Source organism: Orcinus orca, chromosome 17 (genome assembly GCF_937001465.1).
Source record: "Orcinus orca chromosome 17, mOrcOrc1.1, whole genome shotgun sequence".
Classification (NCBI taxonomy): domain Eukaryota; kingdom Metazoa; phylum Chordata; class Mammalia; order Artiodactyla; family Delphinidae; genus Orcinus; species Orcinus orca.
Window position 1 is genome coordinate 6,798,715 of NC_064575.1, and position 8,882 is coordinate 6,807,596.

The window sequence follows — 8,882 nt, forward strand, 5'->3', positions numbered from 1 at the left end:
AGGCATTTAGTACATTTTGGAAGTGAAGGCTTATATTCCTAGGCTTTGGATCAGAAAGCTAATAGAAGTTCTTCTCCAAGGTGAAAAAGACAGTGTGAGGAAAAGAAGCAGCAGTTCTTTGCATCTGCTGGAGAAACAAATCAGAACAAAGGCAAAAGCTGTAGAGGGTGGTAGGGGTCATTAATGACTTTCACACTGGCAGAATGAAAGGAAAGATGGTCACCCTCGAACATTCATGAATCTTAGGTAACTCTCATTTCATCCATTCTGCTCTTGAGAAGTTGACATTATAATAATGAAAAGCATGTCAGGTTGGTGAGATTTGAATTGAGTGTGCACGTTTGTTAGCATTGCTGGCTGCATGGGTACTTTTGTTGATGAAATGAAGTGCTCTATAATATTAAATCATTGTTTCATGCCGCTTCTATTAATGCTCTGAAGGGCACTGCAAATTATATTACACTATTTCTTAAAGTTGATTACATCGTAGAACTGACCATGTCCCACTTGTGGCCTAAGATACTGAAATTCTTTTTAGAGGAAAAGAAAAGATTATTTATAGTACGTTCATTTTTGCTCATAGATTTTGAATCCAATGCACCTTTCCAAACAGGCTAGAATGGATAAAAATTAAAGATGAGACAGAGGAGAGCAAAAATAAGAGAGACATGGTCAGATTCCACGGGTTTCCATGTTGCCTTTTCTTTTTATTGTTTTTCCTGCATCTAAGAGCCCTTTCAGAAAGATCTGGCATGGAACAGAGAAGGAGAAAATAAAGAACCTGGGAAAGATACAAGTGGATCAGAGTAATTGCTAATAACCCTCAAGAACAGACAGGGTTTTTTAATGTCCCCCGACATCGTATGGGTGGACATAGTGAGATGAGCTTTGCAGTTCTCACTTTATGTGCTCTCCTCCAGAGAGCACTTAGTTCTTTTAAGAAAAATTTATTTATTTTATTTTTTTGGCCGTGCCGTGTGGCTTGCAGGATCTTAGTTCCCCAACCGGGGATTGAACCCAGGCCACAACAGTAAAAGTGCTGAGTCCTAACCACTGGACCACCAGGGAATTCCCAGGCTTAGTTCTGAAGAGCTGCAGAACCCACAAAACCCTTTCTGCTGATGTTAAATTTACCTCCTGCAATTTTCCTCAATCTTTTAAAAAATTTTATGATACATTTAGAATACTATAGAGAAAAAAGTAGGAGTAACAATTTAGTCAGGAGGATCAAATAGGACTGTGTATAGATATCCTAGCAATTGGTCATATGTTGTTGGACCACTAAATGCAGTTCATGTAGTTCATGTCTGGGGGTGGACTCTCCAGGCGTTTCTGGCATGTTTAGAGGTAGCCAGAACTACACGCTGGGGATGGTAGCCAAGGACATTTTGCCTTCTAAATCTGAAAGCTTCAGAGCTTCCATAGCAATCACAATGGGAGCAGCAATGAAACGCTGAAGACTTTGCTTTTCTTTATTTAGCATTTGCTTCGTTGGCCAGTCTGTTTAAATTTTCTTTGACATAATAGTAATACTATTGCTATTATACTATTCTACATACCATTGCTATTTTAGAGCAGCTATTAAGAATATTTCAAAATGGGAGGGATAACTTTTAAATTAAAGAAAGAATATTTAAAAATCAGTCATAAGATGATGTATTTGATCAAGCCATGCAATAATAATTGAAGACATCTCACCCTTGAACATTTAATAATTTAAGAATTACTAATATTTACTGAGTACACACACTGTCCCAGACACTGTTCTGAGCTTTTCATGTGTGTTAACTCATTTCAACCTCTTAACCCTATGAGGTAGTTTTTAGGAAACTCGAGCACATAGAGCTCAAGTTGCCCAACCTTATTCAATTGGTAAGCAGTGGAGCTGGGATTTGAAGCCAGGGAGTCTTGGATCCTATCTTAAACTTTCTTTCCCATTTTCTTACAAGACTGGTAAAAAAGAAGACAGAAATGATATCTGACTTTATTGCTGTCTTGTCAATGATACAATAGTAAGAGAGTTTATCATATGATCATATTGATCTAGGCATCACTGAACTCATCTTTTTCATTAAAACTGATCTGACAACCTTTCTATCTCTTTTCACTCCCCGTTGAAAACACCACTAGCTTCATAGTAACACATGTTCAAAATATCTGACACTCCACATTCCTTGTCTAGCTGCCAAATTCTTTTCCATCTTTTAAGATTTAGCTAAAGAATTACTTTGTTTGTGAATCCCTCTGCAGGGAGGTTGAGCTTTCCTTACATTTCCTTCTTCTCATGGACCTGTTTCTCCTGGTTCCAAATGAGATTCTGCACCAGTCCTAAGAGATTCACGCTCAGTGTGTCTGTCCCCAAATACACTTTTCCTGCTCCTGCACCTTTATCTAGCCCCTTGAACATTCATTCTTGGAACCCAGACCTATAATTGGCACAAAGTACATGCTCAACAAATACTACCGAAGAAGTGAAAGAAAAAGAAAAAAGACTCAGGTTAAGTTGACACCGGAGAGTTTCAGGAAAATATGTACCAGGGTATATATCGGTATCAACTTCACTCAATCATAATTGTCCTGTCATCAGTGTCACAATGTCAATTGCTTATAAGAATGACCTAGGTTCAATAAGAAAAAATTCCATTATATTATGTAAATTCTACTTATCAGAGCTGATTATTTCACAGTAATTTCAGAAGAACATTTTACATTTGTAACATAAGGGGTTAACTTGGTTATCTGGAAAATACAGATTTCTAGAATGACTCTAGCCAGAATTCTGGATAACAAAGTTATTGTACTAAAATTCCATGAGATTGAAAAATTAAGTTGGCTATATAGAAAGAACTCTGTTTATGAAAAACAAATAATAAACCCATTTTTAGTTGTAAGTCTTTAATCATACAAAAACTTTTTAAAAAGAATTGTTAACCTTTTCTATACTTGCTGAACCATTTCATCAGGACACTTCTCCCTAAATGCTTCAGCACCTCCAAAAAAATTGACATTATCCTACATAAAAACAATACGATTATCACAGCTAATAATATTAACAGTAATCTAAAAATATCATCTAATACTTAGCCCATATTCAAATTTCAACAATTGTTATTAAAATACATTTGATAGTCATTTCTTTAAAAAGAACAGAATCATTCAAGGATAGTGTTAAAGTAATTAATTGGTTTCTTAAAGTTTCTTTTATGCATAAATCATCCATTGATTCTTTGAAGGATCAGATCAATTATCTCTTAGAATGTTCCACCTTTCGATTTGTCTGATAGTTTTCTCATGGTTTTGTTTAACTTGTTCCTCTTTTCTCTGTATTTTCCATTCTGAGAGTCAGTTCTAAAGGCTCGATTAAATTCAGGTTAAACATTTTTGGCAAGAATACTCACAGGTGAAGCTGTGGCATTCGTGCTACATTATATCAGTAGGTACACAATGTCTGGTTGTCCTCCACATAATTTGATCAGCAGGCGATGGTGTAGTGTCAGCATGACTTGCAAAGAAGGGTGACAGCTCTGGTTGCTCTGCTCTGAGCAAATCTTAAAAGTCCCATTTTCCAAAGATAACTCTCCCATTGTGTCTGCCATAATTTCTGGAAAGTCAACATTTTCCACCTTTGTTTATGCTGAGTTATTGGAAGCCCTTGATAGAGCTAACATAATAAAAACCACTCTCTGCCATTTATACTTTTATCTCGAACCATATTATTGGATTACACAGCTATTGATTCAGCAAGGTACTTGAGGGAAAACAGCGAGAGCATAGGACTCTTAATGGAAGGGAGAGGTACCCAAAAGTGGAAATTAGATAATCTAGTTGGCACAAATTACCGGGGTTTTGTAACAGTTATTTTGCAATGGGATGGGCAGTTAGTTTGCGGGTAGGGAGTGAGTGGTGAGGAGTGAAAAGAATATATTTTGTTTTGTTAATGGTCTGGAAGAATGCTATTAACTCTCCAGGTACACTGCGACCCCAACCTGCAAGTGTGTTACCATGATGCTCACTCCTCCATGTGGGTGGTCCCAGTTCCACCAGCACAATTGACTTTTATCATGTGACCTCCTTTTCTCTCTCTCTCTTTCTCTCTGATTTTACCAATAAAATCATGAGTTGAGATTACTCAATAAAAGGAACTAACTTTTCCTCATATGCTTTTCATACTTTTTACTTTTTCTACCTAAAGCTACTGTTCTTTAAATATTGTTTTGCTTACTTATCTCCATCTTTTGGATAAAGGCAAGGACTTTGACAACCTCGGTCATTCTTGCATCTCCAGAGCCTAGAACCTGCCTTGCCCAGAGAAGAGTTTCAGAAAACCTTGTTGCTGTGGAATGAAGAAAGGAATGAACAGCCTGCAGACAGGCTGACATCTTTGTTTTCTGTTGTATGTAACGCCTTTGCATTGCTAATTCTATTAACTATTTTTATTGGAATTAATTGGAGGATGGCATACTGACTGAAAGAATGAGAAACATGTTTCCCTGAAGTCACTACCTTGCAGTTCTAAAGGAAGTATATGTCTTTCTTATTTACCTTGAGGGATTGTCTCTAGGTATCTTGGATTATTTCAAGCATATTTTCTGCAATCATGCATTTTGGATGTAAGGAAGAAACAAGAGCTTTAACTTGTTTTTCCCTTGTGATGTATTGTTCCTCTGGTAATAGTATGTATCAAATTGAAGGTATGGTTGGCATAGACAGCAACTCAGGCAACAATTTTTTTTCACTTGTTAGATGAAACGAAAGTCCACTTAGAAAATAGTCCTCCTGCATTTCTCTCATGAGAAAATAGTGAATGAGTACAGAATAAAGAGTTATGGATGTTGACCTTTGAAACTCTCCCCAAAGTTGCATGACTACTGATGGGATGACATGAAAAGTCATTTTACTTATAATGAGATACCAAGTGGGCCTGTCTTCTTTTAAAACCTGGCATTTAAAAATACATTTACTTCTATTATGTACTGGCCTAACCTGCACAGGCTACTGGATATGACATATTACCCGAGCAGATGTTTTAGACAACACGCTGGCAGCAATGAAAGTAGAGAGTAAAGTTTATAGTTTTATTTCTTCAATCTCGGAATCACACAACTGAGAAAGCTTTTTCATCTGGCGACATTACAAATGTTATATAAACTGCCTATTAATTTTATGCCTACTGTGCAGCAGAACTCTTTAATATGAAGAAATTGAGGGAAATAGATAATTTTTTTGAGTAGGACAGCTTTCCACTTTAGCAGGATCTTTGGTAGTCAATTTCCTCTGACCTTAAGACCTTATGGGTGAAGAGGTAGGTTAGAGGGGCATTCAGATATTTAGAGAACTGTATTCCTTGATACTAAAGGGGAGAAAGCATTGGGGAGGAAAGACGTGACGATAGAAATTTTTATAATTGTGTTATTTTGATCATTCCTAGGTTATAGAAGGGTAGGGCTTTAAAAAAATTGTTCTAAGGAAACGATTGCATTCATTTTACTGTCATGACCTCTACTGCGATTTATATTATGAACTCAAAATAAGCCTGTTTAATATTTCATTAAAATGCATAAAGTATAAACATACAGCATTATGTTACATAATGCATTTGCAAGTTGATATTCAGATGTGGGAGATTTCTGTATTCATGAAGGAATGACCTTAAGATTCCACTGAAGGATCATCAGTTTATGCAATCCTATGACAATTTTATTTTATTTATGTGCCATGTGAAAATATGACATTCATATAATCATCTCTAACAAATCTGTTATCCATCAGAGAGGGCACAAAACCATTCCTGTGTTCACTAGGCTGCTGGCACCAGCATTGGCCCGCACAACTTGGCAATGCCATCTGAAACTGTGCATATGTTCAAGCATTTGCATTCCTGAAATTTGCCTTTCCTTATCCACACTTGTCGAATAACAATTTTAAAAAATGGAAAAGACATGATTTTCACGCTCTATAATCAACAAGGAATGTTCCTAAATGACAAAGGAGTGGAAATTCAGAGAACTAAAGGGAGATTAGTTAATTCCAAATCGATTAGCCAAACACTACCACACCACCACACAATCAGAATGTTTGAACAATTTCTGAGTTTCACACGGAGAATTTATCAAGATAAACAGATGTTCCTTTGACACTACAGTCTCCCTTTCCCCAAGCAGCACTGCTTCTATTCTCACCTCTCTTATAGTTTCTAATTTCTAACCAACAGGAGGCACTGAAGAAGCAAAACAGTTCTATGATTTGGCTGCTTATTCTAGGTGGCAAGGCTAAAGACGCTGATTTGGATTCAGAAAATACTTGCTCATAGATTATGGGAAAAAATAATCAATGTTGTTAAATTGCTTAGAAGATTTTTACACTGCTCCTAGTGGGGCTTAGAGTCCAATATTAAAAAAAAAATTTTTTTTAATAATTTTTAAAAATATTTAAATACTTTTAAAGAAATTGAAATTACATATGGTATTATAGTTTTCAATAAGTAACAGTACTTTTTAGAATGATACTTTAATCTCAACATTTTCTATTTTTTTGTTCAACAGACAGGAGAGATGCTTGTTTGGCCGTTCATTTACCAAAAATACAAATCAAATGATTCTACACCTACAAATAAAGTACAATAAAGAATATTTCCACAAGTTAACACATGTCTTTTGTTTTCTATGTTTGTAGCAGAAAATCAGCAGAAAGAATTGGAGCAAATTCCTAAATTAGTTTCCTTCCCTCCCGGTCCATATTAGGTAATTGTAGCAGACTAAATGCAATTGGAAACTGAGCTAGCAAGTAATTAAAGGGTCCCTCCCACTGTTGTTTTCTATGATCTTTTTTTCTGGCATCGCTCAATTAAGATAATGAACAAGATAGTCTATGTTATTGATAGCAGATGAGTCTTAATACAGTTGGTTCTATAGAGAAAAATATTTTATTCTAATATGGAAAGATCTTTATCAGTGTTGTTTCCCCTCTTTCTCCATTACATTGTTTTAGGAACAACCACTACAAATGAATTATATGCTTTTACTCTTTTTACTTATTAAATTGGAAAAGAGGAATTTTATTTGATTATTTAATGAATTACATCCTACTCCAGTAATTGTGATATATTGTATTGAGAAAAAAATTTCTTTGGTATCCATGAAAGTTTATATCACCATCACAATATTTGTACTAAACAAGAATCCTCCAATTATTTTTTTTAAATTATTTTATTGTGCGCATATGTTCAGTTACGAGATTTTGGTGAAAAATTTTATAGAGAAGTTCTTTTCTTAAAATGCAGACAGTCTTTGGGATAATGCTAAACAGCATCTCCCTGAACCCCTTTCAAATTGCCACTCTCAGTTATTGCATAAAGCCTTTCATTTACATTTTTAATGCCATCCCATCACTGTTGATATTGTTGCATTCTCTTGCCTCACCACTTAAAGCAAGCTTTTAACTGTAACATCTATAAATTGATTTATGAGTGATTTTTAAACTCTCAACATTGAGTTATTTTCATACATTAGCTGTTAAATGAAATGGTAAATATAAAGTAATAACACAGAGCCTGACTCGTTGTGAGGGGCAGCAATAAACTTGGGTCATTCTGATAATGAAATTGGGAGCTATCTCAGCACAATGTCTGCCTAGTCTGGCAAGTCTGTCTTATGGCTCCCTCTTTTGATTTGATGATAAAGTTATCAATGACTTAGGTTTCAAAAGTATTTAGTCTACAAAGCACATTGACAGGTACTTCCCGACCTGATTCTATGACAACCCTGTGAGGTACATAGGGAAAGTATTAAAATCTCTTTTTCGGAAGCTCAGAAAAATTAAATGTTGTACACTAGTTCATATTAGTTTGGTCTAAAATCTACCTTTTTTTTGATTATACCTTGTTGTTTGCAAGAAACAGAAACTGACTAAAACCATCTTAAATGAAAGACTGAATGTATTGAAGAAGTAGGGGTAGGTAGAAAGTACAAATGGCCCTTACAGGCACATACACCAGGCTCTGTCTCTGGACCCTCTGCATCTCTTCTGTACACTTACTTCAGATTTTCATCCCTTTGAAGATTTTCTTATATTTTCTATTCATTTTGACTAAATGTGGCTACATGTGCCCTGGTTCTATTGGCTTCAAGTTTGGCACCTAGGAAAGACTAATAATAGTCTCCTTGTTCCAAGCCACAATTCTCATACTCAAGATTCCCTGTGCCCACCTCCTCCCTCCCACTTCCTTATGTGGGGCAAGGGGACATCCCAGAGGCCACCAGCTGTGGTCAGGAGCTCAGGATTTAATGACCTGCTGTCCTTTGGCAGGGTGTGGGCACATACTCTTCTGGCAGATGATGTGGACATGTTGGAGCACAGAAACCAGTGAGATTTTAAGACACTTCTAGAACACCAAACCATATTACTTTGCCCCCAGATCACTCTGTACACTCCCTAGAGAGGTTAGAAGTTATAATCTAGTCTTTTACGAAGAGAAGGTTGCTGTCCATCTTTTTCTTTCAAAGTCAATTGGTAGTTGAGTTTAACTTCAGGTAAACAGCTTTTTCCTTCGTATTAAAATGAGATCAAAACTAAATGCAACAAAATATATATATATTTGATGTTCAGGAAATAATTTTCCTGCTAAATTATTCCTCAGAAAATTGGTGTAGTGTAGTAAAAGATCTCCCTAGTTAAAGCTCATTTGATTGTTAGACGAGTGAAGTATTATTTTACTGAATGGTTATGAAGCCCTGTGGGGGAATAAGCATGATTTAAATACAATTAATCTAACAGCATCTTAAAGCAATTACTGTAGATGTAGTCTACCCAAGTATTGGAGTTTCATTAAATATATATATATATATATATATATATATATATATATATATATATATATATATATA

General features: G+C 35.6%; 1 non-coding gene across 1 annotated transcript; it reads right to left on the reverse strand.

The window, feature by feature from the left end:
• Positions 1-996: 996 nt before the first annotated feature.
• Positions 997-1,068, reverse strand: TRNAK-UUU (transfer RNA lysine (anticodon UUU)). Its single transcript has one exon. It is a non-coding gene; the product is annotated as a tRNA-Lys (tRNA).
• Positions 1,069-8,882: the final 7,814 nt, after the last annotated feature.